This window comes from Oryx dammah, unplaced genomic scaffold (genome assembly GCF_014754425.2).
Source record: "Oryx dammah isolate SB20612 unplaced genomic scaffold, SCBI_Odam_1.1 HiC_scaffold_1, whole genome shotgun sequence".
Taxonomy (NCBI): domain Eukaryota; kingdom Metazoa; phylum Chordata; class Mammalia; order Artiodactyla; family Bovidae; genus Oryx; species Oryx dammah.
In genome coordinates, this window is record NW_024070185.1 from 102,506,824 (window position 1) to 102,534,103 (window position 27,280).

Genomic DNA, 27,280 nt, shown 5'->3' on the forward strand with positions numbered 1-27,280 from the left:
CAACCACTAGACCATCAGGGAAAGGCCCCACCTCCATTTCTTAGGAGTGGAAAGAACGTGAAGGATTATATGATGCTTTGATTAATTATTTCACTCATTCATTGATTTACTCAACAGTTACTGAGAACCTTTTTGTGTCAGGTTTTGGGGTAGGACCTGAATAAGATAAATAAGACCCTTGTCTGCCCTGCAGAAGCTTGCAGTCTGTCAGTGGTGTTGCACAGTGGTGTTAATTTACAACCAGAAGTCAGAGAATTGCAAACTCTCCCTAGCTCTGCCATAGGGCTGTGTATGCCCATATAGAAGGAGACAGCATTTTGTCCACAAAAATTCTATCTTGCCAAACAGGAACCGTGTTATAATCAATGTCTGACAAGTCTTGCGTATTTATGGACAATCTCGCAATTGCTTTATTTTTAATAACAAAAAAAGTATTTGGGGAAAACATATTAAAATCAACACCAAGTCTGAATATGTATTGAGATCACTTGAACAAATGGTAAAAGCAGGAGGCAAAGTTTATTACATTTTGCAATTATTCCTCATAAACTGCCTTGTGGAATTCAAGACTATACATGCCGACAGAATGAATTTAAAAAGAAATGAACAGTGTTCTTTTGCTAAACAAATCTCTTGTGGCTTGTGGGTTTAAAAAAGAACTAGAACTCATATTAATTGGATAACTGCAAAGTTGATGGGATCTGGAAAGCAGTTAGATGACTTATAATAGATGGATCTTGATGTCAAGCGTTTGTTTAAAAGAGGTTCATGAAAATTGAAAGTTGGAAGAACAAGCAATGATGAAATATATTAATAATTTATGTCTTTAGATACATAGTGACTTCATTGATAAATTAAATAAGTAGACATTTTATTATTTTATCCAAATCTCTAATGTTTAAGCATATAAATAGGCCAAATAACCAGTCTCTTTGAGTCATCTTGAAAGGATGAGGGATACACCATCATTAGATGCTGTCCTGGGCCTGGGCAAATGTGATAAGTGGCTAATAACCTGCTTGGTTTTCACACAGTTACTTCCATCTCCTTATCTGTGAAATCAGAGTGATGAGGTATACTTTATTTTCCCCTTCATTTGGAATCATGTCTTTTGTAAAGGCAAATGCTATGGTAAATCATACAACTACACATTGGCTTTGTTATGAATCTGCCCTCCCTTTAGTCCAAGCCAGGCTTCAGCAATACGTGAACCGTGAACTCCCTGATGTTCAAGCTGGTTTTAGAAAAGGCAGAGGAACCAGAGATCAAATTGCCAACATCCGCTGGATCATGGACAAAGCAAGAGAGTTCCAGAAAAACACCTATTTCTGCTTTATTGACTATGCCAAAGCCTTTGACTGTGTGGATCACAATAAACTGTGGAAAATTCTGAAAGAGATGGGAATACCAGACCACCTGACCTGCCTCTTGAGAAATCTGTGTGCAGGTCAGGAAGCAACAGTTAGAACTGGACATGGAACAACAGACTGGTTCCAAATAGGAAAAGGTGTACGTTAAGGCTGTATATTGTCACCCTGCTTATTTAACTTATATGCAGAGTACATCATGAGAAACACTGGACTGGAAGAAGCACAAGCTGGAATCAAGATTGCCGGGAGAAGTATCAATAACCTCAGATAGGCAGATGACACCACCCTTATGGCAGACAGTGAAGAGAAACTAAAAAGCCTCTTGAGGAAAGTGAAAGAGGAGAGTGAAAAAGTTGGCTTAAAGATCAACATTCAGAAAACGAAGATCATGGCATCTGGTCCCATCACCTCATGGGAAATAGATGGGGAAACAGGGGAAACAGTGTCAGATTTTATTTTTGGGGGGCTCCAAAATCACTGCAGATAGTGACTGCAGCCATGAAATTAAAAGACACTTACTCCTTGGAAGAAAAGTTATGACCAACCTAGATAGCATATTCAAAAGCAGAGACATTACTTTGCCGACGAAGGTCCATCTAGTCAAGGCTATAGTTTTTCCTGTGGTCATGTATGGATGTGAGAGTTGGACCGTGAAGAAGGCTGAGCGCCAAAGAATTGATGCTTTTGAACTGTGGTGTTGGAGAAGACTCTTGAGAGTCCCTTGGACTGCAAGGAGATCCAACCAGTCCATTCTGAAGGAGATCAACCCTGGGATTTCTTTGGAAGGAATGATGCTGAAGCTGAAACTCCAGCACTTTGGCCACCTCATGCAAAGAGTTGACTCATTGGAAAAGACTCTGATGCTGGGAGGGATTGGGGGCAGTAGGAGAAAGGGACGACCGAGGATGAGATGGCTGGATGGCATCACGGACTCGATGGACATGAGTCTGAGTGAACTCCGGGAGATGGTGATGAACAGGGAGGCCTGGCATGCTGCGATTCATGGGGTCGCAAAGAGTCGGACATGACTGAGCGACTGAACTGAACTGAACTGAACTTAGTCTCAGCTAATTGAGTTGGGAAACTTCAAGTAAATACACCTCTAGAACTTAACAATACCCCCCTCCCTAAGACTCTAAGTAGGGAACACAAATACTTTTCCCTTTTTCTTATCTGTTACAGAAATTGAAGATGTGAAATGCTTGTTGATTTTCTGATACTGTTACCTCTTACTTGTCCTCATCCAGATGGACCAGAGCAGTATGTATTGTATGAGGAGCATAATGACATTTAAGGGAGAGGATGTGGGGAGTTATCACTATTTTGAAGCAAATGAAGCTTTTGCAAACACACTTGATCCTTTTGCAAACCCAGTTGATCTGACACATTAGCTGTCCCCGTGGGATGGGTCATTCCATGTGGTCCATAGAATCTCCTGAAGTATCTTCATTAAATGGCCTCTGCCACTACTATATTTATTTTATCTGAGGAAACTAGAGGAGAAGGCGATGGCACCCCACTCCAGTACTCTTGCCTGGAAAGTCCCATAGACGGAGGAGCCTGGTAGGCTGCAGTCCATGGGGTCTCGAAGAGTCAGACACGACTGTCTTCACGTTCACTTTTCCCTTTCATGCATTGGAGAAGGAAATGGCAACCCACTCCAGTGTTCTTGCCTGGAGAATCCCAGGGACGGGGCAGCCTGGTGGGCTGCCGTCTATGGGGTCTCACAGTCGGACACAACTGAAGTGACTTAGCAGTAGCAGCAGCAGGAAACTAGAAATACAGTTGAGCGATATAGGTGGGCTCTGGCTAGTTATTAAAGTCTGCGTGTAACTGGATTGGATACATCTGTAGAACAGAGAGGCTGGGCATGTTTTTATTTAATCTAATTAATGTAAACTCTTCAGAACTTTGGGCATTCAGGATTTACGTGTGACCTCTGTTACTGCTGCTTCTAGTTGCAGAGAAAGAAAATCATGTTTAATAGCTTTGTTAAAAGTTTTTGCTTTTTCTGGCCTCCTTTCTGTAGAGTCTAACTCAATCTGTGTGTATTTAAGAAAGAAGGGGAAACAGGCTGGGAGAAAAATTGTCTTCTGGTCTCTACCCAAAACATCCTTTTTTTTTTTTGTTTTAAACTCTGAAAGCCTTTAAAAAGCTGCTTTGATTAACTTCCACACCACAGCCCCAGCTCAGAGTGAGATGCTGGTTTGTGGCCCCGGATGAGAGAAAAAGGGGAGCCACGACTCTCACGGGACAGCTCGGCCACTCAAGTCTTCCAAACCCAAAAGACCTGACTAAATTGGAGATGCCCTGGAAGGGGACCAGCAGCCTTTTGAGCTCTTTACCCATCACTAATTCTGGCTCCAGCTGGACTCCAGCTCTGGTGATGAAAGGGGCTGAATGCACACGCTTTGGATGGGATCTATTCAGTCTGCACTTACTCACCCTGCATCCTGCAGTTTCCATGGCAACAGGTGCATGTTCCAGAGTGTCACGTGTGGAGGGGCTGTACCTTATAGTCTTCCCTTGTCAGGAAAGTCTGGTCACATGTCCCTTCCTTTCTTCTCATCTGATTGGGCTCAACCAGGAGCCAGTCTCTTCTCTTTCCAGGTGATATGCAGAGACAAATGCCTGAGACCACTGTCTAAGATCCTGAACGGTGGGTCCCCCTGGAGACATAGGAGAATGGGTCCAAAGACACTTGGCAAGGTTGTGGAAGATCAGAAATTGAGCCACAGGCCCCTTTCCTGCTCTCCCTTGGCTCTCAGGCTTGGCTGGGTTTTGAGGGCCACGAGATGAAAAGATCACCTGGACACTGTCCATCCTGGTTCTGCTCCAAGAAGTGAGATTTGTTAGGCAGCTGGAGAACTGCCAGAGAGAACTCTTTGCATGAGCCTGGAATAATTATTTTCTGTGATATCTATTGGTCATTTGACAAACGTGAGAGGTGGCCATTTGCTAGCAGTTCATGGGGTTTCCCAGGTGGCACTAGTGGTAAAGAACCCACTTGCCAATGCAAGAGACATAAGAAATGTGGGTTCGAAACCTGGATTGGGAAGATTCCCTGGAGGAAGCATGGCAGCCCACTCCAGGATTCACGCCTGGAGAATCCCATAGAAGGGGAAGCCTGGTGGGCTATGGTCCATAAGGTTGCAAAGCTGGGCATGACTGAGTGACTTAGCAGACATACAAGCAGTTTATAGGATTGTCAAACTATATTCAAGAGGAATCTAGTTTATTATCACTGTTGTAAGAGAAACATCCTCTCTCTTCTTCTCCTGTTTCCACCCGCCTCAGTTCACAAAAATGGGGTCCTCTGACATCTGAGAAGTTTCAGGAAGAAAGAATTGATTCTTCCTTCCAGTCCCTTCATTTACTCATCCTCATAGGACAACGTATCACTTGTCTGATGGTAAACAAGAATCTGACCTCCCCCTCCCATATTTCTCTGTAGGGTGGGTCCATATGTTAAAGACTGTGTGATATGTGAGCTATCTTAGGTCCCAATATGTCTTGGTGCCTGTCCTCTTTAATAGATTCTATTTTCCATTTTTAAAATTTATCTAGTTCTCCAGTTCAGAAATTTCATTTATGAATCTATAATGATTCAGAGAGAAAAGTCAGTAGCCCTTACAGCAGATTTGATCCATGATACTTTTTATTGCTTCACTTGGAGATTAACCGTGGAGTTTTGATTTAGATATCAAACATTGAGCATTGAGAAGTTGTACAATAAAATTCCAGATTTCCAGTTTATCTTGGAAAACCTGGCAACATGGGGCCTATAGGGTAATGATGAGTAGAAGGTAGAAAACTTTACCCCACAATTGCACTCATTTCACACACTAGTAAAGTAATACTCAAAATTCTCCAAGCCAGGCTTCCACAATACGTGAACCGTGAAATTCCAGATGTTCAAGCTGGTTTTAGAAAAGGCAGAGGAACCAGAGATCAAATTGCCAACATCCGCTGGATCATCGAAAAAGCAAGAGAGTTCCATAAAAACATCTATTTCTGCTTTATTGAATATGCCAAAGCCTTTGACTGTGTGGATCACAATAAACTGTGGAAAATTCTGAAAGAGATGGGAATATCAGACCACCTGACCTGCATCTTGAGAAACCTATATGCAGGTCAGGAAGCAACAGTTAGAACTGGACATGGAACAGCACACTGGTTCCAAATAGAAAAAGGAGTACATCAAGGCTGTATAGTGTCACCCTGCTTATTTAACTTCTATGCAGAGTACATCATGAGAAGGGTGGATGAAGCACAAGCTGGAATCAAGATTGCTGGGAGAAATATCAATCACTTCAGATATGCAAATGACACTACCCTTATGGCAGAAAGTGAAGAGGAACTAAAAAGCCTCCTGATGAAAGTGAAAATGGAAAGTGAAAAAGTTGACTTAAAGCTCAACATTCAGAAAACAAAGATCATGGCATCAGGTCCCATCATTTCATGGGAAATAAATGGGGAAACAGTGTCAGACTTTATTTTTTTGGGCTCCAAAATCACTGAAGATGGTGATTGCAGCCATGAAATTAAAAGATGCTTACTCCTTGGAAGGAAAGTTATGACCAACCTAGACAGCACATTGAAAAGTAGGGACGTTACTTTGCCAACAAAGGTCCATTTAGTCAAGGCTATGGTTTTTCCAGTGGTCATGTATGGATGTGAGAGTTGGACTGTGAAGAAGGCTGAGCACTGAAGAATTGATGCTTTTGAACTGTGGTGTTGGAGAAGACTCTTGAGAGTCCCTTGGACTGCAAGGAGATCCAATCATTCCATTCTGAAGGAGATCAGCCCTGGGTGTTCTTTGGAAGGAATGATGCTAAAGCTGAAACTCCAGTACTTTGGCCACCTCATGCGAAGAGTTGACTCATTGGAAAGACTCTGATGCTGGGAAGGATTGGGGGCAAGAGGAGACAGAGGATGAGACAGCTGGATGGCATCACTGACTTGATGGATGTGAGTTTGAGTGAACTCCGGGAGTTGGTGCTGGACAGGGAGGCCTGGCGTGCTGCAATTCATGGGGTCACAAAGAGTCAGACACGACTGAGCGACTGAACTGAACTGAACTTTACCCCTCTGGCTGTGGCTGTTCTTTCCAGTTTGTCAGAGCTCCCTCCAGGCCCACTCGTGCACTCAGAGTATCTAACAGCCAGGTGGGTGTTTGAGCATGTGACCCCTGCTAACTCAAGATGTGTGCCTCACTCTCTGTAAGGTTCACATGTTACAGTTTGTGTGATGTGTGACCTTGTCCTTTTGTGTGTTTCGGTGGGGTGTGCAGGGAGCCAGGATGTCCCTTGTGGCTGACTGGTTTAGGCTTTTGGAGGACCAGCCTCCCTGTATCAGGATGATGAGATCTAATGATACTCCCAGAAGTCCAGTTGCTGCTGAGATGGCAGAGAAGAGCCAGGAGCAGCTTCACCTGGGAAGAGCAGAGGAAATAATACTCGAATTGGGTTCTGGAACATAAGTAGGATATCACTAGGCAAAGAAGGAGGACAGAGGCTTTCTGAGCTGAAGATCCTAATATGGGGGGAAAAGGCTATTAAGAAGCACATGAAACTTCAAAAGATGATACATATTTTGGTATGCTAAAAATGTCAGACATGGGAGAGGGTGCTTGGAGAGAGAGGCAGGGACCAGGGAATAGAGGATCCTCCATGGTCAGTGGAAATCGAATGAAAGTTAATTTTTAATTAGTTTGTAATGATGAAACATGTACAATTACATCTTATTTGGAAGGTCTAAAATATTAAAGATATATTTGGACATCTAGGTAATTCTCAGGCCCTCTGGGTTTACCTAGGGCTTTTCAACCTTGTCACTACTGATATTTTTGAGCTGGATAAATCCTTGCTGGGGCTGACTGTCCTGTACACCCTGGACTCTGTGCACATCATGGTAGCGTGTATCCAAACGACGAAGCAGTCTTGCTGTTATTCATTTCCAAAATGACAAAACCATTAACTAGATTCTTTGTGCTTCTTAGGGAAATGCTTCTTTTCTATTGGAAACAACCCTAGAGGGAAAAGAAAAAAGAGGGCAAAGACAAGGAAGGGTGGAGGAGAAAGGAAAATCAAAGAAAACAAAGACGGGTTTTCTGGCCACTCCAGTGATTGGAGCTAAGCATTATTAGTTCAGAAAAAAAAAAAAGAAAAAAAATTTTTTTTTATGAGAAGATGAATAGCACGACAGGGTATTTCAAATGTCAAAGGAGACATCCCAGTGCAAGCAGGAGGGAGCAGGATGCAGGATGAAGCTTCCAAATTTCTTTCCCCAAAGCTTCTCAAGACTTTGCCACCCGGCCTCTGATTTGCCCTACAGCCAAAACCAACTGACTTCTCATATTCCTTATTTCAAAGAAAAAGAAATGTGTCCCTTTAACTCTAGCTTAAGCCAATTATCTGAGACAGGTCTCGTGTTCTGAAACAAGTCCGTATGCTTTTAATAAACCCCTTCCTTCGTGGACTGATAGGCTGCCATGGGCCTGCACTACTTAGTGGGGAACTGGTTCATAACCTTGCCCTTGTTCATCCCACCACATTAGTGGGTGTTCAGTTATCACTTTTTTCTGTTACCACCCATTTCATGTTAGCGGCATTGTTAGTCAGCTTATCATTAAATTAACCGTGAATCATTTTAGTTGCCTGTAAAGTGGCAACTAGTCCATTTTGTGGTCTTTTGACACACTGGTTTTATAATTTGCATCATTGGCTAATTAGTTGATATTTAAAATTCTTTGACGATTTCTCTGTGGTTTCATGCTTGATTTCTTTCCGAGTATTTGTGAAAGAACAGTTCTGTATGTTTCCCTTGCTGTTGGAGTTCTCTGATGTGTGTCTGCTTTCATCATTGGTTTTGATTTCCTGTCTCATCCAGTTGTCTGTTTAGTCATCATCAATCCAGACCGCCCCCCCCGCCCCCCAGCCCCCGAGGCTGTAGTTTACCCATCCATCTCTCCTTCCCCGTCCCCCGGCTTGCTCTGGTCATAGCTGTGCTGTGGTCCACAGTGTGTGTCCCCTTAGTCGGGTTTGTGCTTTGTCTTCATGTCTCATTAAATGGTGTTTTTCCCCCATAGCAGTAAATTTGAATTGGTGTATCACTATGCAGTTAAAGGAGAAGGCAATGGCACCCCACTCCAGTATTCTTGCCTGGAAAATCCCATGGACGGAGGAGCCTGGTAGGCTGCAGTCCATGGGGTCACACAGAGTCAAACACAACTGAAGCGTCTTAGCAGCAGCAGCAGTTAGGGTTAGCCTTCCCTGTAATTTATCCAGAGGGAGGAGGGCCAGAGCCTTCAGGATTAATCAGCTCTGTCCTGGGAGAAGCTGAAGCTCAAGGTTCCCACCCATTCTGGCTGTGTCCTTGACGTGCCTGATCAGCAATTTCCCTCCCATCCTTCAAGACCTGGATTCCCCTGGGAAATGTTTTAACCCCCCTTGCTCTCCTGACCCACCTCCTTGATGCCTACCCAGCACCAGCCCCTCCTCCCCTCGCCCTTCCATGATAAGTTTCCCCGTGTGCTTATTGCAACCTTAGAACCTCTGATGCATCCTCTCCTATGTTCTTGATCATCCCTTGGGTCAAGATGCCAATACCTTAAGGGCAAGACTGTATCTAAGGCAGCTCCACGTCCCATACTCTGTGTTCAGTGCCGCATTCCGCTGATCAGTGAGTCACAGAGTCCGTCCAAACTCAAGGGGTGGTGAAAAGAACACTACCTTACAAGGCGAAGAGAACAAGATTTCACGTTGCAAAGGAGATTTCATGTTGCAAAGGAGACTGGATACAGGAAAGGATTTTTTGCAGGGATTTGTAAATTTTTATAAACAATCTATTTAAAGTGGTTTTATTAAAATTAAGAATGCACATACTTTGCTGCTGCTAAGTCGCTTCAGTCGTGTCCTACTCTGTGCCACCCCATAGACGGCAGCCCACCAGGCTCCCCCGTCCCTGGGATTCTCCAGGCAAGAACACTGGAGTGGGTTGCCATTTCCTTCTCCAATGCATGAAAGGAAAAAGTGATAGTGAAGTCGCTCAGTTGTGTCCGACTCTTCGAGACCCCATAGACTGCAGCCTACCAGGCTCCTCCGTCCATGGGATTCACATACTTTAGGACCCAATAATTCACCTTGCTGTATCTGAGAGACAATTTACACAGGTGCATAAGGAAATATATATCAGGACAATTATTGCAAGTTTATTTGAAATATAAAACAAACAACATCCACTAGCATAGATACAGATATGATACATACATAGTACAGAAGGGTATGTCACTTAAAAAAAACACAACTGATAGTTTCTTATGTACCAGACTATTTAGATATCCCAAATACTAAGGTTTATGAAATAAGTGAAGTGAAGTCGCTCAGTCGTGTCCGACTCTTTGTGACCCCATAGACTGTAGCCTACCAGGCTCCTCTGTCCATGGGATTTTCCAGGCAATAGAACTGGAGTGGATTGCCATTTCCTTCTCCAGTGGATCTTCCCGACCCAGGGAATTAATGAGTATAATATAAAAGAATATATGTGAAAAAGATAAAAAGAACATGTACTATTGGTAAACCCATGTACAGGTGAATCTATAGAAACAGGCCCATGAACTTCTACAGCAAATAGATAACACTGGTTACTGCTCTTCTCAACAGGTCTGTTTTTCTCAGCTGGGAGTGGTCTTGCCCTCTGGGGACATTTGGCCATGTCTGGAGATGTTTTTGGCTGTGATGATTGAGGAGGTGAATGAAGCTACCAGGCACGAAGTAGGTGGAGGCCAGGAATGCTGCTAAGCATCTCCCAGAGTACAGGAGAGCCCCTCCAGCCAAGAATGACCCAGCCCCAAATGTCAGTCGTACCAAGGTTGAGAAGCCCTGCTGCTCTAGATAGATACAGAAGAGATGTTTTAGACCATTTTTAAAGAAAATATAATTGTGAGTTATACATGCAATTGCAAATTAATTCAGATTTAACCTTCAGTAGCTTTCCATTGACTGCAGAGTTCTGTATGTCTAACCTGGTCTCTGTCTTGTCTCTCCCTGGCTCCTACAATGCATCCTACATTTTTGGTATACCAAAATATTTGTCATCCCTCAAAGTCATGTGTTTCATGATGCTTTTCTTTATTTCACCTCATGTTCTGAGATCCATACACTTGGAATGTCTAATTTCTTATTGAATGTCTAATAACTAGCCGAAATTAACCTGTACAGAACAGACCTCTTTTTTTATGAATTTTAAAAAATTATTTACTTTTTGTTTGTTTGTTTTGGCTGCACTGGGCTTTCATTGTTGCGTGCAGGCTTTCTCTAGTTGCAGTGAGCGGGGCTTCTCTCTGCAGTGGCATCTCTTGTTGTGGAGTATGGGCTCTAGGGCGCTCAGGTGTCAGTAGTTATGGCACACAGGCTTGGTTTCCCCATGGCATGTGGGATTGAACGGGCGTCCCCTGCATTGCACGGCAGATTCCTAACCACTGGCCACCAGGGAAGACCTCTTGATTTCTAACAGCTTCACATTTGTTTTCTTCCCCCACACTCTCCCTTATCAAGACATGGCATTTCTTTCCTCCTCATTGTTCACTTTACTTCCCCACATCCACTCCAACAACAGGACCTAGAAGCTCTATCAGCAAACTATACTTTGAACTGACCATTTCTTGCAACCTCCTGTCACTTCCCTGCCTCTCCAAGTAAGCCATCTTTGCATCTTTCCTAAATCACAGAAAAGGGCCAGAGGGGATAAAGGGCGCTGGTACTGTGTGGCTGAAAGTGAAGTGAAAGTGAAAGTGGCTCAGTCATGTCAGACTCTTTGTGACCCCAAGGACTATACAGTCCATGGAATTCTCCATGCCAGAATACTAGAGTGAGTAGGTGTTCCTTTCTCCAGGGAAGCTTCCCAACCCAGGAATCCAACTGGAGTCTCCTGCATTGCAGGTGGATTCTTTACCAACTGAGCTAGCTAGGAAAGCAGATTATGGGGAGTGAAACAGAGCTGAGGGGAGCATATTCCTTGAGTTTCAGTGAAGACCACAATATAGAAATATGCCCCCAATTTTTGGTAATAGAAAAACATGTTAAATAAGAAGGATACAAAGAAGATAGCCTGCTGTGTTTCGAAGGAGCTTTTCCAAGCTGGGTTTGCATGTGGTAATCAGACCTTGTGAGCAGGATTTACTTAGAGGGCACAGCAGTCCTTTGTTAGTGAAACTGCATGGGGCTTGCCATAGCAACAGAGGGGGACTGTCCGATGTTCTTGAGGAGGGGAGCAGAAGTGGATCCAGTCAGTGAGTAGACTGGGAAGCTAGTCGAGATGGGAGCTTGGATTGCAGTCTCATCTGTTAATGGGATTGAAGTGGAGACTGGATTAAGTCTGATGAGTCCTGGAGTTTGAGATGCAGAGGCTAGTATAAATTCCAGTCTCAGACTACAATAAATGTTTGAGCTTACTAAACATCTGAAAGTCTCATTTCCCTTACCTATAAAATAAATTTAATAATTTCTGGCTAGCTTCTATTCACCACTGTAGTGTGAGTCCTAGCCAGAGGAATTAGAGAATTTAAAAAGAAAGAAAAGTATCCAAATCAGAAAGGAAGAAGTAAAAGTGGCCCTGTTTGAGGATGGCGTAATTAGTTATGTAGAAAACCCTAAATGGTCAACAAGAAAAAATTGTTGGAACTAATAAATTCAGTAAAGATGCAAGATACAAAATCAACAAAATCAGTGGTACACAAACAATGAAATCTCTGAAAAGGAAATGATGAAAACATTCCCAATTACAGTAGCAATAACAAGAAAAAAATGTTTAGGGATAAACTTAACCAAAGAGGTGAGAAATTTATACACTGAAAACTATACTATGTTAATGAAGAAATGAAAGAGGATACAGACAGTTGAAAACCCACCCCATGTTCCTGCATTAGAAGAATTAACATTGCTAATTCTCCTGCAGTGCAGGAGACTTGTGTTCAATCCCTGGGTGAGGAAGATTACCTGAAGAAGGAAATGACAATCCACTCCAGTACTCTTGCCTGGGAAATTCCATGGACCGAGAAGCCTGGTGGGCTACAGTCTATGGGGCAGCAAAAGAATCAGACACAACTGAGCCACTTAACAACAACTGTCTAAACCCCAGTGACTTTCTTTACATAATGGTCCTAAAATTTATGTGGAATCATGAAAGAGGGGAGTGAAAAAGTTGGCTTAAAGCTCAACATTCAGCTAAGATCATGGCATCTGGTCCCATCACTTCATGGGAAATAGATGGGGAAACAGTGGAAACAGTGTCAGACTTTATTTTTGGGGGCTCCAAAATCACTGCAGATGGTGACTGAAGCCATGAAATTAAAAGATGCTTACTCCTTGGAAGAAAAGTTATGACCAACCTAGATAGCATATTAAAAAGCAGAGATATTACTTTGCCAACAAAGGTCCGTCTAGTCAAGGCTATGGTTTTTCCAGTGGTCATGTATGGATGTGAAGAAAGCTGAGCACTGGAGAATTGATGCTTTTGAACTGGTGCTGGAGAAGACTCTTGTGAGTCCCTTGGACTGCAAGCAGATCCAGCCAGTCCATCCTAAAGGAGATCAGTCCAGGTGTTCACTGGAAGGACTGATGCTGAGGCTGAAACTCCAACAATTTGGCCACCTCATGTGAAGAGTTGACTCATTGGAAAAGACTCTGATGCTGGGAGGGATTGGGGGCAAGAGGAGAAGGGGACGACAGAGGATGAGATGGCTGGATGGCATCCGCAGCTCAATGCACATGAGTTTGGGTGAACTCCGGGAGTTGGTGATGGACAGGGAGGCCTGGTGTGCTGCCATTCATGGGGTCGCAGAGTCGGACACAACTGAGCGACTGAACTGACCTGATGAAAGACTCAGAATAGTAAAAACAATCTTGAGCAAGAAGAACAAAGCCAGAGGAATCACACCAACTGATTTCAAAATACACTACAAAGTTATTGTACTCAAAATACAATTATTCCGGGACAATCCTGGACTAATAGTATACATATTGAACAGTGGAAAAGCATAGAGAGCCCCCAAATAAATTCATACATCTATAGTGAACTGATCTTTGACAAGGGTGCTAAGAGCACACAGTGAGGAAAGGGTGATCTCTTGAATAAATGATATTGGGAAAAGTATGTACCCATATTGCTATAGAGTGAAATTGGATTAAGGCCTTAAATGCAAGACCTAAAACTATAAAACCACTTGGGGAAACAGGGGAAAACCTTCTTGACTTTGGTATGGGCAATGATGTTATGACCCCCAAAGCACTTTGTCAACAAAAGCAGAAATAGACAAGTAAGATTGAATCAAACTAAAACCCTTCTGCTCAGTAAAGAAAATGATAGGGTGAAAAGACAGCCTGTGGAATGAGAGAAAATATTTACAGACTATGTCTTGATAAGGGCTTAGTATCCAAAACATGTAAGGAACTCAACTCAATAACACACTTATTTTTTAAAGTGTATCTAATGTTTCATTGGGATACAAGTAAGACACCATAAAATTCTTTCTAAGTGCATAACTCAGTGATTTTTAATATGTTCATGACGTGGTGAAGCCATCATTATCATGTAGTTCTAGAACATTTACATCAGCACTAAAGAAATTCCTTACTATACCCATTAGCAGCCACTCCCGCAGTCTTCTCCCAGCCCTTCACAATCCAGTAATCTCGCTTCTGTCTCTATAATTTTTGCCTATTGTGGAAGTTTTATACAAATGGAGGTATATGATATATGCCCTTTACTGTCTGGCTTCTTAACTTTCCATGCTATTTTCCATATTTATCCATGTTGTAGAATTTATCAGTACTTCAGTACTTTTTCATAGCCATAAAAAATAAAAAAAAATGGTTAATTCCACCGTATGAAAATATGAGCATGCAGAAACCTGTCTGCAAATATTCATAGCATAACGTTATTCATAATAATCAAAAGGCATGACAACCCAGTGTAGTGCAATTCATGAATAGATTTTTAAATATATAGAGCTCAGAACTCCCTAAAGGCAGGAAGCATGTATTATTTGATGTTTTATATTTTACAGGTGTTAGATGAATGTTTGGTCAGTTAATGAATGAATGACAACTACTATGATAATATGTGATAATTGACTATTAATAATAATGGAGATAACAGCATTGAGGGTGATGGAAATTACTGCTTGGTTGAGCTTGGTTAGATTTCTGACTCTTTTTGCATATCAGTTCCTTTGCTAATGAAACAAGGCTAACAGTGATGGTTACAATGAGATCAGGGACGTAGGAAAAAAAAATGAGATCAGGGACGTAAACGTTATTCCTATATGTAAGCTTAATTCCCCACTGCAACCCTCCTTTGCCAGGCCTGCCATATATATTACAACAACAGACCATCCTTGGATATTTAAGAAATGTACCAGTGATCAAGAGTAAAGGACTTGCTTCTTGAGAATCTCTTTATATCAAGTAAATTTCCATTTCTTTCATAATTAAAAGAAACTACATTTTTCTCTTGGATAGTACAAACAATTAGTTATAAATGGTTTATGAATATCTGAAGAAAGGTTGAGGTTGAGGCTCACACAGTTTGGGATTTTAATGTTTGTTTCATGTTTTATCAGTTTCAGTAAAAATCATTGAATCTCAAGCTTCCTAAGGCAAGCTGTATCTTCATCATTGTGTTTTCAGTGACAAGCAGAAGGGCTGGTGCTTAGAATGTACTTTTAACATTTTTTTTCAGATACATACGTTGATAGCATTTGACATAAAAAGGTGTCAAAACTGATCTCTAGGTTCTGTGTCAACGCATGAACACAATGCCCCATAGATTTCACCTCAAACAAATCCAAGCCACAGAGAATTGGAGTAGATGCATCCAAGGAAATTGTGCCTTGCAGACATGCCCTGTTTCCCAGGCTCACTTCTTGGAAAAGGATATGAACTCAGTGCAGACGGACTGTCCTCCCCACTGCACAGTGGTAAGCCCTTTAGGAGACCCAACCTTCCAGGATCTGAGTTGGCTGCAGGAGAAAGTCATGTCATGAGAAATCACATATAGAACCCATAGCCTTTTACAGATGGAAGGACAAAGGCAGATTATTTGTGGTGGGGACAGAGACAGTCATTTTAACCAATATCTCCAGACATTAAAAAAAAAAAAAAAATCTAGCCAGTCTTTGTGGCTAAATCCTGGCGTAACTAACCTCGGAGCCATATGGCTGATGGGGATGAGGAGGCAAATTTCATCTGTAAAATGATAGGCCTGGAGGAGATAATAATCACTCTCCTCCTTCCCAGCTCAGCCTCGTGGTTTCTTTGTGAAACCCGAGGGAGGGGGATGTGGGATCCCAGGGCCCCCAGGGCTTGGGGAACCTAGAGAGGTCCAAGGGGCTGCCAGGGGGGTCCTGCTGGGGGGTTTCTGACTTTTCTGGGCAGCTGTGTGCACCCAGCTTCCTCCTCTTTCTACATGCTGAGCTTTTAATCTGCAGACTCAGGCTCTCCTATAGCATGTGTGTCTACACAACAGAGATGCTGAACCTGGAGGAGGAAGGCTCTTAGCCATGGCCTGGTGTCTGGAGCTATCACTGTCACTGATGTGTTTCTGAAACACCAATCCAACATCCCTCTGTGAATTCTTCCATAGCATCCATTGCATTGGGTTAGAGTCCAATCCTTGCCATAGCCCCTAAGACCCCAGAGCGTGGGTCTTAGTCAACCTTTCCTGGGTATTCCCTGGCCACCCTCTCCTTCAGCTGAACTTGGTGATTTTCTTTCCCTTTTTTCTTTCCTTTTGTTTTTTCTCACATAGACCATGGTCCTCTCTCATCTGGAACTTTTGCATATACAGTCGACTCTTGAAGAACATAGGGTTGAACTGTGTGAGTCTACTTACAAGCAGATTTTTTTTAAAAAAACAGAGTAACTGAGTAACTGCATTAAGTAAGTGTAGTTTGATCAGAGATCATTATATTTGAATCAAAGGAACTTAGGTCTTGAGTTCTGATTCTATTCAGAGTGTTTAAGCTTTCTTCCCCTGAGTAGGTCGTTTATCAGTTCCTTTGTTTTTGAGGCAGAGAATGCAGTTAGTGGATTTTAGACTGCATGTAGGCTCAAAGCCCTTAACCCCTACATTGTTCAAGGGTCAACTGTATTGTGCTTTATGCTCTTCCAAGAATTAGAGTGATCTCTAAATATGAAAATCAGATCACAACTCTTCCCCATTGACACCTCCAATGGCTTCTCATCACACTTAGAATGATTCTACAAGAGCTGGCCCTGCCCTCATTCCTATGTTTCCTTTTTCTTGCTGTGACAGCCGGATCTCCTTCTTTCTGTGCCCAGAACAAGCTAGGCTTGCTCTGAATTTAAGAGCTTGGTGTTAGCGCTTGTCTGTCTGTTTATCCTTTTGTTTGTCCTTCAGTTGTTCACTGGCTTGGCTGGCCTTTCTCCTCTCCCAGATTTCAGCTGAGATGGAACTTCCCTGGAGTGCTCTTCTATGACCATCAAATCTGAAATAGCTCCTTTGCACTGCAGTCTTCGTGTCATGGATCACTTCCTGGTGTTCTGTTAATTATTTGTTACTGATCAACCACCTGGAAGATTGACTCTATAAGATCAAAGACCCTGTCCGTCATATTCAATACCATACCCTCAGTTTTTAGAAAAACTCCTAGAACATAGCAGGCGCTCAGGACTTGTTTGTTGAACGAATGAACACCTCTCATTACCCTTTTTCTTCTTTCATGTGTCTAACTTTTGCATATCCCTCAGCTCCTTGCTTAGACACCACTTCCTGCAGGAAGCATTCCATGACCCTGGAAGGTGAGCCAGGCAGTCCCCATCTGTGTTCCCTTAGCAGCTGCCGCTTTCAGAAACAGGGCATCATGAGGCTGCGCCATTCTTCCCTTAACTATGTCCTTATGGACAACACCTTTAATGTGTACATTGCCACACGCCTGAAGTTAGACTACTTGTGAACAGCTCAGCAGCTTTAAAGATTCAGAGTAAGCTGTGTATGCTTTTGCTAAAACTGAGGTGCTTCCTAGGTAGTCGCCCTGCTATCTTTCTGGGTTAATTCACTCCAGGTTGAGGATGGGGAACTCTCTGGGGTTGCTAGACCCAATCCAACTTGTATGTGTTGGGCAGCTTCCCATAGAACAGCAAGCAATTCTTGGACCCTACTGGCACAGTGGTGAAGAATCAGCTTGCCAATGCAGGAGACACTCTCTCGTGTTCGATCCCTGGGTCAGGAGGATCCCTTGGAGTAGGAAATTACAATCCAGTCCAGCACTCTTGCTTGGGAAATCCCATGGACAGAGGAGCCTGGTGGGCTACAACCCATTGGGTTGCAAAGTTGGACACGACCGAGCACACACACACATACATGCTGGTGTCCAAGAATTCAACTCAGTTCTAACACCATCTACCCAGAGATAGCACCAGATCCCACAGGCTAGACATTCAGTCCTGTCAGACTGCTCCCCTCCCTATTTCAGAACCCAGTCCCAAGTCTAGGCTGTTACCTGTTCTTCTGACTAACTGGCTATAAATCACATATTCCCACAACCTCCTCCTCAGGTCTGACTAATTTGCTAGAGCAGATCAAAGAACTCAGATAAACATTTTACTTATGAGATTGTCAGTTTATTATAACAGATATCTTGTTCCATTAGGAACGGCCAGATGGAAGAGAGATATTGACAAAGCATGGGGAAAGGGCTCAGAGCTTCTGAGCCTTCTCTGGGCAATTTCCCCAAAACTCCACATGTCTACCAGCCTGGAAGCTTACTGAATGCAGTCCTTTTTGGGGTTTTTATGGAAGCTTCACCATGTAGGCATGAGTGAGTGAACCATTGGCCATTGGTGATTGAACTTCATCTCCAGCCCCTCTTCCCTCCCTGGGGGTCAGGGAGGTGAAACTACTTTTCAACACTCTAATTTCTGGTTGGTCCTCCTAGCAACCATTCGTCAACATTAAATGCTGTCCAATAATCCCCTCAGTCATATAATAGAAGATGCCTTTATGGTCTCATTACTTAGGAAACGCTAAGGGCTTTAGAAACTCTATGCTAGAAGTGAAGACAAAGACCAAATATAACTTCTGTCTTATAAACTGCAACATCACAGGGAGCACTGCCTGAGTGCCTTGATAAGTGCTGGTATCTTACTTGCTTTTTCTCCTCTTGTTCTCAGCGAGCCCTCACTAGGAGTAAATGCTGACTCCATCCTATAGGGGTGGGGCTCGAGGCTCAGAGAGAGCAATGACTAGGTCAAGTTCAGAAGACAGAAGCAGTATTCTGTCCTAACTACATTTTCTCCTCTTTTCCACACCTGTCCACAACAGTGCAGAATGTGCAGCTGGCCTTCCTGAGAATGTGATTGGCAATCTTCACATTAACAGCTTCCCTCTGACCTTCCAGAAAGGAGGCCACGGTCAGAAGTCCAGCCTCAGAAGTGGAAGAGCCCCTGAGGCTCTGGTTCCAGGTCCCCTGCAGAGAAGCAGCTGATGGAAGCCAGTGTTATTACTTAGCTAATCCCCAGTGCCCATCTGCCCCCCTTTCCTGAGAGGGTCCATATCTGACCTGAGCAGTGTATACCAGCAACATGATTTGATTCTGCAGATCGTTAGATAAGAAATGAGGGACCTTCATGACTGGCTGGTGATGATTTGTTTTTGATTTAAAAAAATGGAATTTGGATTAAACCCCAAGTGCACGGGGGCCAGGTTCTTTCCACCCTGGCCTTTAGGTAGCTGGCAGGGCTGAGGACTGATCTCTGTATGCAGACATCTTCTGTCTCAGCGGTTACCTGCTCCATCATTTAGTGCCTCTCGATGCTTGACACCCCTCCTGGTCTTGCTGAGGCTCCTACTACCCTCTGTTAGCATCCTCAGAGCTCACTGCAGTGGATTCAGGAAGAAACCGCAGCCAAAACTATGTGGGCAACTAAAAGTTCCGCAGATTAGACAGGTGCAAGCTGGGCTTTGTGCATGAGTCAGCAGCTGTCTCCCCTCAGTCGCTTCTGGAAAGCTTGGAGTGGATACCTCTGTCTCAGTGATTCCTCTTCCCCAAACCATGAAGGCCTTCCTCATCTTCCAGAGGCCCTTGGATGGTGAAAACAGTTGCCTTTCCTTTCCCAGCCATAATGGGACATATATCAGAGCCCCTCAGGACACCCAGTGGGAGGTGTGACCTTTTGAAAGTCATTCTACCCCCTTGAGCATCAATTAATTGAGCCATTAACCCAGTGATTCAGCTATATATTCTCATCTCAAGATCCCCCTCTGACTTCTTAATTTTGTGATTTTAAAGCCACTCTGAACTGACAAAGGATGGCATCCACCATAGATTAAATAAAAGAGGCAAGTTACAGAACAGTCATCAAGGGGGTCTTCCTGACCCAGGAAGCAAACCTGAATCTCCTGCAGTGCAGGCAGATTCTTTACCATCTGAGCCAGCAGGGAAGCCCTCAAAGAATCCCTCATTTGTTTAACTTCATATGTCTGCATTGTATGTACTGTTTCGGTAATTTAAAATACCAACTTATTAGCCATATTTGGTAAGCTGCTCGTTCCACTAAATAATGGATTCATTCCAAAGGCTGTGTTGAGTGCCTACTTGATATCAGACATTTGGGATACAGAAATATGAAAACAGGGTCATTGTCCTGCAGGAATTTGAGGTCTAGGGAGTTTATGGGGACTTATGATTTATTTTTTAAAGATTTCCACAAAGTAATTACTCTGCATTGAGGCTGGCCTGCCTCCATGTCTGATACACCGAAAGGGCACTGAAGCTCATTTTCTCAAGACAAAGAGTGTATTGTTCATGCTCTCTTCAGCGACACATCCTCCCATTAGCGTTCCCACTGGACTCACCCTTCCTGAACTCCTACCCGACCCCGCGTTTGGGCCAGTAAGTTAGCACTAGATCATACGGCATCTTCCCCTGCTATTTGCCCCTCTTCACCGCCCTTTCTTTCCTTAGCTCACTCCAACCAGTCTCTGTCACCTCCATTCCGCTGAAAATATTCTTGTCAAGGTTATAATGATGTTTCATTCCACACACACACAAAAGGGCAAAAAGGCACACTTGCAATGTCAAAAGGTAGATGGACTGGTGAGGGCCCTCTGACACTGCCTCCTGGATCCTATAGGCTGTGGGTGGCTCTTTAGTCCGTGCATGTGACCCTTCATTTTCTGGTCTCTGTTTATACTCGGTCTCACCCGTACTTTGCTATCTCAGGATTCTGCTCCCTGCGTATGTCTTTCTCACCACCAGACCTTAAGCTGTGCGGCTCTCCTGTGCTCCTCTCTCTGCCCGAATGAGCATCTTTGTCTTGTTCAAGCAGAAAATTCCCACTTTTCTTTGCGATAGATGCCTTTCTGTCTTGTTTCCCTCACCCTTTGGGGGGTTTAGTTGTCCTCTCTTCCCTCTTCCCAGAGCACCTTAATTTCCCTTTGCGGAATTGTGTCTCCCCTATTGGGGGCAGGAAAGCCCAGCTGGGTCTTTCATCGTACCTACCTGGGACAGTTATGGAATGGGCACTGACCCACGCTAGGCCAACTGGACTTTCTCTCCAAGTGAATGCATGAATTCTCTCATTCCAAGAGTGGTTCAGGCCTCCATCTATTCCAGTCTCTTTCTTTAGCCTTCTAACTTGATCTCAGATTACCCTTATATTCCTGACATGTGCTTTTTGAGACTCCCATCCAAAATTGATTTCTGCTTCTTACAATCGAAAAGCCTTGTCATACTCCTTTCGGAGTATGTTGGTGATACTTTCTGAGCAACAACAAGACTGACACATCTTTTGAAACTCAGATAAGCAGTAACCTTCCCTGCACGGTTCACAGGCTTCCTCCTTTGTCCTTCCTTGGCCTCTGGTTGCTCTAGTGGATTCCTCTTCTATGGTGTTGTAACTGACATCAACTCCCCTTAGGGGCTCCTAGAGGGTAGAGATCATAGTTCATTTAAAGTTGGGTCCCTAGGGCCTAGGGGACTATATCTTTCTTACTGCTGCAAAGCAGATCAAGTTTGTTTAAGGATGAAGGAAGAATCAGAACCCTGAAGGTTCCTAACATTGTACAGGAGACAGGGATCAAGACCATCCCCATGGAAAAGAAATGCAAAAAAACAAAATGGCTGTCTGAGGAGGCCTTACAAATAGTTGTGAAAAGAAGAGAAGCGAAAAGCAAAGGAGAAAAGGAAAGATATAAGCATCTGAATGCAGAGTTCCAAAGAATAGCAAGGAGAGATAAGAAAGCCTTCCTCAGCGATCAATGCAAAGAAATAGAGGCAAACAACAGAATGGGAAAGACTAGAGATCTCTTCAAGAAAATTAGAGATACCAAGGGAACATTTCATGCAAAGATGGGCTTGATGAAGGACAGAAATGGTCTGGACCTAACAGAAGCAGAAGATATTAAGAAGAGGTTGCAAGAATACACAGAAGAACTATACAGAAAAGATCTTCATGACCCAGATAATCACAATGGTCTGATCACTCACCTAGAGGCAGACATCCTGGAATATGAAGTCAAGTGGGCCTTAGAAAGCATCACTACGAACAAAGCTAGTGGAGGTGATGGAATTCCAGTGGTGCTATTTCAAATCCTGAAAGATGATGCTGTGAAAGTGTTGCACTCAATATGCCAGCAAATGTGGAAAACTCAGCAGTGGCCACAGGACTGGAAAAGGTCAGTTTTCATTCCAATCCCAAAGGAAGGCAATGCCAAAGAATGCTCAAACTACCGCACCATTACACTCATCTCACACGCTAGTAAAGTAATGCTCAAAATTCTCCAAGCCAGGCTTCAGTAATACGTGAACCATGAACTTCCCGATGTCCAAGCTGGTTTTAGAAAAGGCAGAGGAACCAGAGATCAAATTGCCAACATCCTCTGGATCATGGAAAAAACAAGAGAGTTCCAGAAAAACATCTATTTCTGCTTTATTGAATATGCAAAAGCTTTTGACTGTGTGGGACCCAATAAAATGTGGAAAATTCTGAAAGAGATGGGAATACCAGACCACCTGACCTGCCTCTTGACAAACCTATGTGCAGGTCAGGAAGCAACAGTTAGAACTGGACATGGAACAGCACACTGGTTCCAAATAGGGAAAGAAGTCCGTCAAGGCTGTATATTGTCACCCTGCTTATTTAACTTCTATGCAGAGTACATCATGAGAAACGCTGGACTAGAAGGAGCACAAGCTGGAATCAAGATTGCCAGGAGAAATATCAATCACCTCAGATAAGCAGATGACAGCACTGTTATGGCAGAAAGTGAAGAGGAACTAAAAAGCCTCTTGATGAAAGTGAAAGAGGAGAGTGAAAAAGTTGGCTTAAAGCTCAACATTCAGAAAACGAAGATCATGGCATCCGGTCCCATCACTTCATGGGAAATAGATGGGCAAACAGTGGAAACAGTGTCAGACTTTATTTTGGGGGGCTCCAAAATCACTGCAGATGGTGACTGCAGCCATGAAATTAAAAGACACTTACTCCTTGAAAGAAAAGTTATGACCAACCTAGATAGCGTGTTGAAAAGCAGAGACATTACTTTGCCAACAAAGGTCTGTCTAGTAAAGGCTATGGTTTTTCCAGGGGTCATGTATGGATGTGAAGAAAGCTGAGTGCCAAAGAATTGATGCTTTTGAACTGTGATGTTGGAGAAGACTCTTGAAAGTCCCTTGGACTGCAAGGAGATCCAATCAGTCCATCCTAAAGGATATCAGTCCTGGGATTTCTTTGAAAGGAATGATGCTAAAGCTGAAACTCCAGTACTTTGGCCATCTCATGTGAAGAGTTGACTCATTGGAAAAGACTCTGATGCTGGGAGGGATTGGGGGCAGGAGGAGAAGCGGACGACAGAGGATGAGATGGTGGGATGGCATCACCGACTCGATGGATGTGAGTCTGTGTGAACTCCGGGAGTTGGTGATGGACAGGGAGGCCTGGCGTGTTGTGATTCATGGGGTCGCAAAGAGTTGGGCATGACTGAGTGACTGAACTGATCTGAACTATACCTATGGGACAAGTACATGCATCTTATCGAAACAGATGACAGGGTAGTCTCCTTTTAAAACAGTTAACAGTTTGTTTTTTTTAATAAAATTTCCTTGTAAGAGATTTGACAGCATTACATTTAAAGCTACAGATGCCTTTTGTATCCATCAGGTTCCAGTCAGGGAAATGGAAAGCATATCAGGAACTTCAAATAGAGGGACTTAATATAGGAAATTGACTGCACATGTGTTTGGAAGCCTAACTTGCAAACAGAGGATGTGAGATAATCCAGGCATTTGTAAATGCAGGAAGACACTACTACCCCTCGGGCAGAATAAAAACGGAAAGATAGTGTAAGAAGGTTTCCCTGATGGCTCAGCGGTAAAGAATCTGCCTGCAATGCAGGAGACGCAGGAGACCTGGGTTTGATCCCTGGGTTGGGAAGATCCCCTGAAGAAGGAAATGGAAACCCACTCCAGCATTCTTGCCTGGAGACTCCCGTGGACAGAGAAGCCTGGAGAGATACAGTCCACGGGGTCACAAAGAGTTGGACACGACTAAGCACAGGACAGTGTTTTTCTTCCTGAGAAGAACTTAGGAACGAAGAGAGGAAGCCTGCATGGCTGATTCTCATCTGGGATGGGGTGGGTGAGGGGAGCATCTTACAACTGTGCCTCAGCCTCCGGGGTGGGGCTACCCTGCAGCCAATCAAGCTCAGACATCGGAGGAGGTGCCCCAAGCCTGATACTCAGGTCTCAGTGAGGTACACCGTGGTCAGTCCCAGAGTTCAGGGAGTATGAACTGAATGCCTGAGCTCAGACCTGATGGGCCAAGCCAGTGCTGGTACCTCTAATGAGGCATCTCGGGTACCGGAAGTGCTGGAGGAGGCTGAGGCTGGAACCTAGGCTCTCCTGCTTCTGGAAGGGGTGTGACTCTCCCTCTGCCAGCATCTAGTGTCCTGTCAAGTTCTCCTGTAGAGGGAGCCTCCTGGGAAGGGAGCCAGCAAGGAGTCTGGGAAAGGCAGTCAGCAGACTCCCAGCTCCAGGACCACAGAGTGTGGATGAGGGTGAGGAGCCTCGAGGCTGAGAGACACTGAGTAAATACCTGACCTAGTCTCTTCCAGGAAGGAGAGACTAAGTGGAGTTGGCCTCCAAGGTCATGTGGCAAAATACAGTCTTCTTATTTTGTAACCCCTTTCCAGCATGGTTCCCCATAACTCTTCAGTAAGAAGTTGCAGCTTGGGATAGGTCCTCCCTCTGCGGAAAATTCTGATGCCAATGTGAAAAGTGGCTCCAAAGTCAAAGCATTCCTGTGAGCCCGGGCACATGGAGGCCATGATTCATCCTAGCGTCTCTTTATTTTGCCTCCTTATGCCGTCCCTGCTTCCAAGAACACCTTCTGAGCCAGATGCCCCTGTGGTTCTGACACTTGGAAACCCAGCCATCTACAACAGCCCTGCTGCTCCTCAGACCACCCTGCCAAGCTCCTGGCTGGGCAACCACGCCCTGCCCTGCAGGCCTGCCCCCTCCATGTGTCACGGCCCCCTGTGTCTCCACCCGCTTCCTAGGGAAGAGCATGCTGTGCCTCATCACGTCCCATCCTTTTTTTTCGTCTTCATTTTCTGTTGCTTTTGCTCATCCCTTCATTCCAACGTAGGATGGAGACCCCTGGATCTCTTTCTAGCTTCTAGGCTCTTCTCCTAGGACTCTACAATGTAAAGAGCATCCATTATAATAGTGATGGTGACATTTCTTATACAGCCACACATTTTTTTTTTTTTCCCATCTACAACCTCACTGACATAGTTAGGAGGAGAAATAGGCTTTTGGATTCAAGTAATCATATTTAAATCCTGCTTCTAACTCGAAAACAAATGTAGCCACTTTAAATTCTCTGAGCCTGGGCTTCCTCTATTTTAAGACGACTAATAACCATTTCTGAAAGTTGCTGGGAACTAAATGACCCAAGCTATGTGCTGCATCCAGCATAGAGTGGAGAGGGCAAGCCTCAGTTCTCTTTTCCCACGTGAGAGCGGTGTTTTTCTTAAATACTTCTGGGAAAAGGAGGATTCAGTGTTATGTAAGCCTGGCCTAAGCCATGTAATAGGTATTATAATAAGAAAGGATTTAAGATTGAAAATCTGGGCAATGCCATGGGGAGGAGCATTATTTATCTGTTGCTACAGGAAGATAGGAGTGATAGTATCATCAGATGAGATATGACGATGGACTGGTGTCCCTTCTCCAAGTTTCCCTGGCTTCTGGAAGACCTTTTCTGTTATTTGAACACACCTGTTATTTGTATATGCATCACAGCAGGGAATAAGGCTCGGGGGAATAGCCTGGGACTGGGATGATATAAGGTGTTCGAAGGGAAAGAAGGGCAGATTAGAGAACTAGGAAGGAAGCTTTGAGTCACACTATGTGGATCCTTGAATGCCTTGCTAAGGATTTTTGCATTTAATTTCTTAGGCAATTGAAAAATTAAAACCAGAAAGAATAAAAAATAGAGAAGCTTATAAAATGGATTTGACATTTTATTTACAAAACTCTTACTTAAGGAAGGACAGGCAAAGAGATTCAGAAAAAATGCAAGATCCAGGGAGATTTGTCTTTGGCAGTTCTTTTCTCCCCCTTAAATGGCTTGAGGAAAGTTATATTTAAAGTAATTGCTAGAGGCCGAGCTGTTCCTGTCATTTTCTTTTTCTTTTTTTCTATTCACAAGGAACATGGCCTGCCACTGCTTCAAGCCCAGGAAAGACTGCCAGTGGACCGACCAGCTGCAGTTCTGTGTGAAGGAGGTGGACAGGGTTTCACGGTGGTTTTATTCTGTTAGAAACATTTGAGTCATTTCTGCCTTTAAGTAGTTAACATTCTGGTGGAGAAGACAGATACAGTGGAATATTACTCAGTGGGTCATTTGTAGAGACGTGGATGGACCTGGAGTCTATCATACAGAGTGAAGTAAGTCAGCAAGAGAAAAACAAATATCATATTAATACATACATGTGGAATCTAGAAAAACAGTACAGATGATCCTGTTTCCAGGGCAGAAATGGAGACGCAGATGTAGAGAATGGATATGTGCACGTGAGAGGGGAGAGGGGAAGAGGGGGATGAATCGGGAGATGAAAATTGACATATTTGCACTCCCATGTACAAATAGATAGCTGGTGGGAACCTTCTGGATAGCACAGGGTACTAAGCTCTGTGTTCTGTGATGACCTACAGGAGTGGGATGAGCAGGGCGGGAGGGCGGTCTAAGAGGGAGGTGATGTGTATACATATAGCTGATTTATTTCATTATAGAGCAGAGACTGGGCTTTCCAGGTGGTGCGAGCGGTAGAGAACCCACATGGCAATGCGGGAAACATAAGAGATGTGGAGTCAATCCCTGGGTCGGGAAGACCCCCTGGAGGAGGGCATGGCAACCCACTCCAGTATTTTTGTCTGGACAATCCCCAGGGACAGAGGAGCCTGGCTGGCTATAGTCTATAGGATCACATAGAGTCAGACATGACTGAAGCGACTTAGCATGCTTGCAGGCATAGCAGAGACTAACACGGCATTTTTAAGCAATCATAGTCCATGAAAAATAAACAAATAAATAAAGAGAAACCAGGATAATCAATAAAATAGACATACTGAGAAGTGCTGGTTAGTATCGGATCCTCAAGGTGGAGTTGGTAGGGCTTCAGGGAAAGCTTTCTGAAAATACACACAGCATTATAAAGGAACAGCAGCTAAGCAGAGCCTTGGGCTTCCCAGGTGCCCTGCATGGTAAAGAATCTGCCTGCCAGTGCAGGAGACACAAGAGACGTGGGTTTGATCCCTGGGTCAGGAAGGAAGATCCCCTGGAGAAGGGAATGGCAACCCATTCCAGTATTTTTGCCTGGAAAAT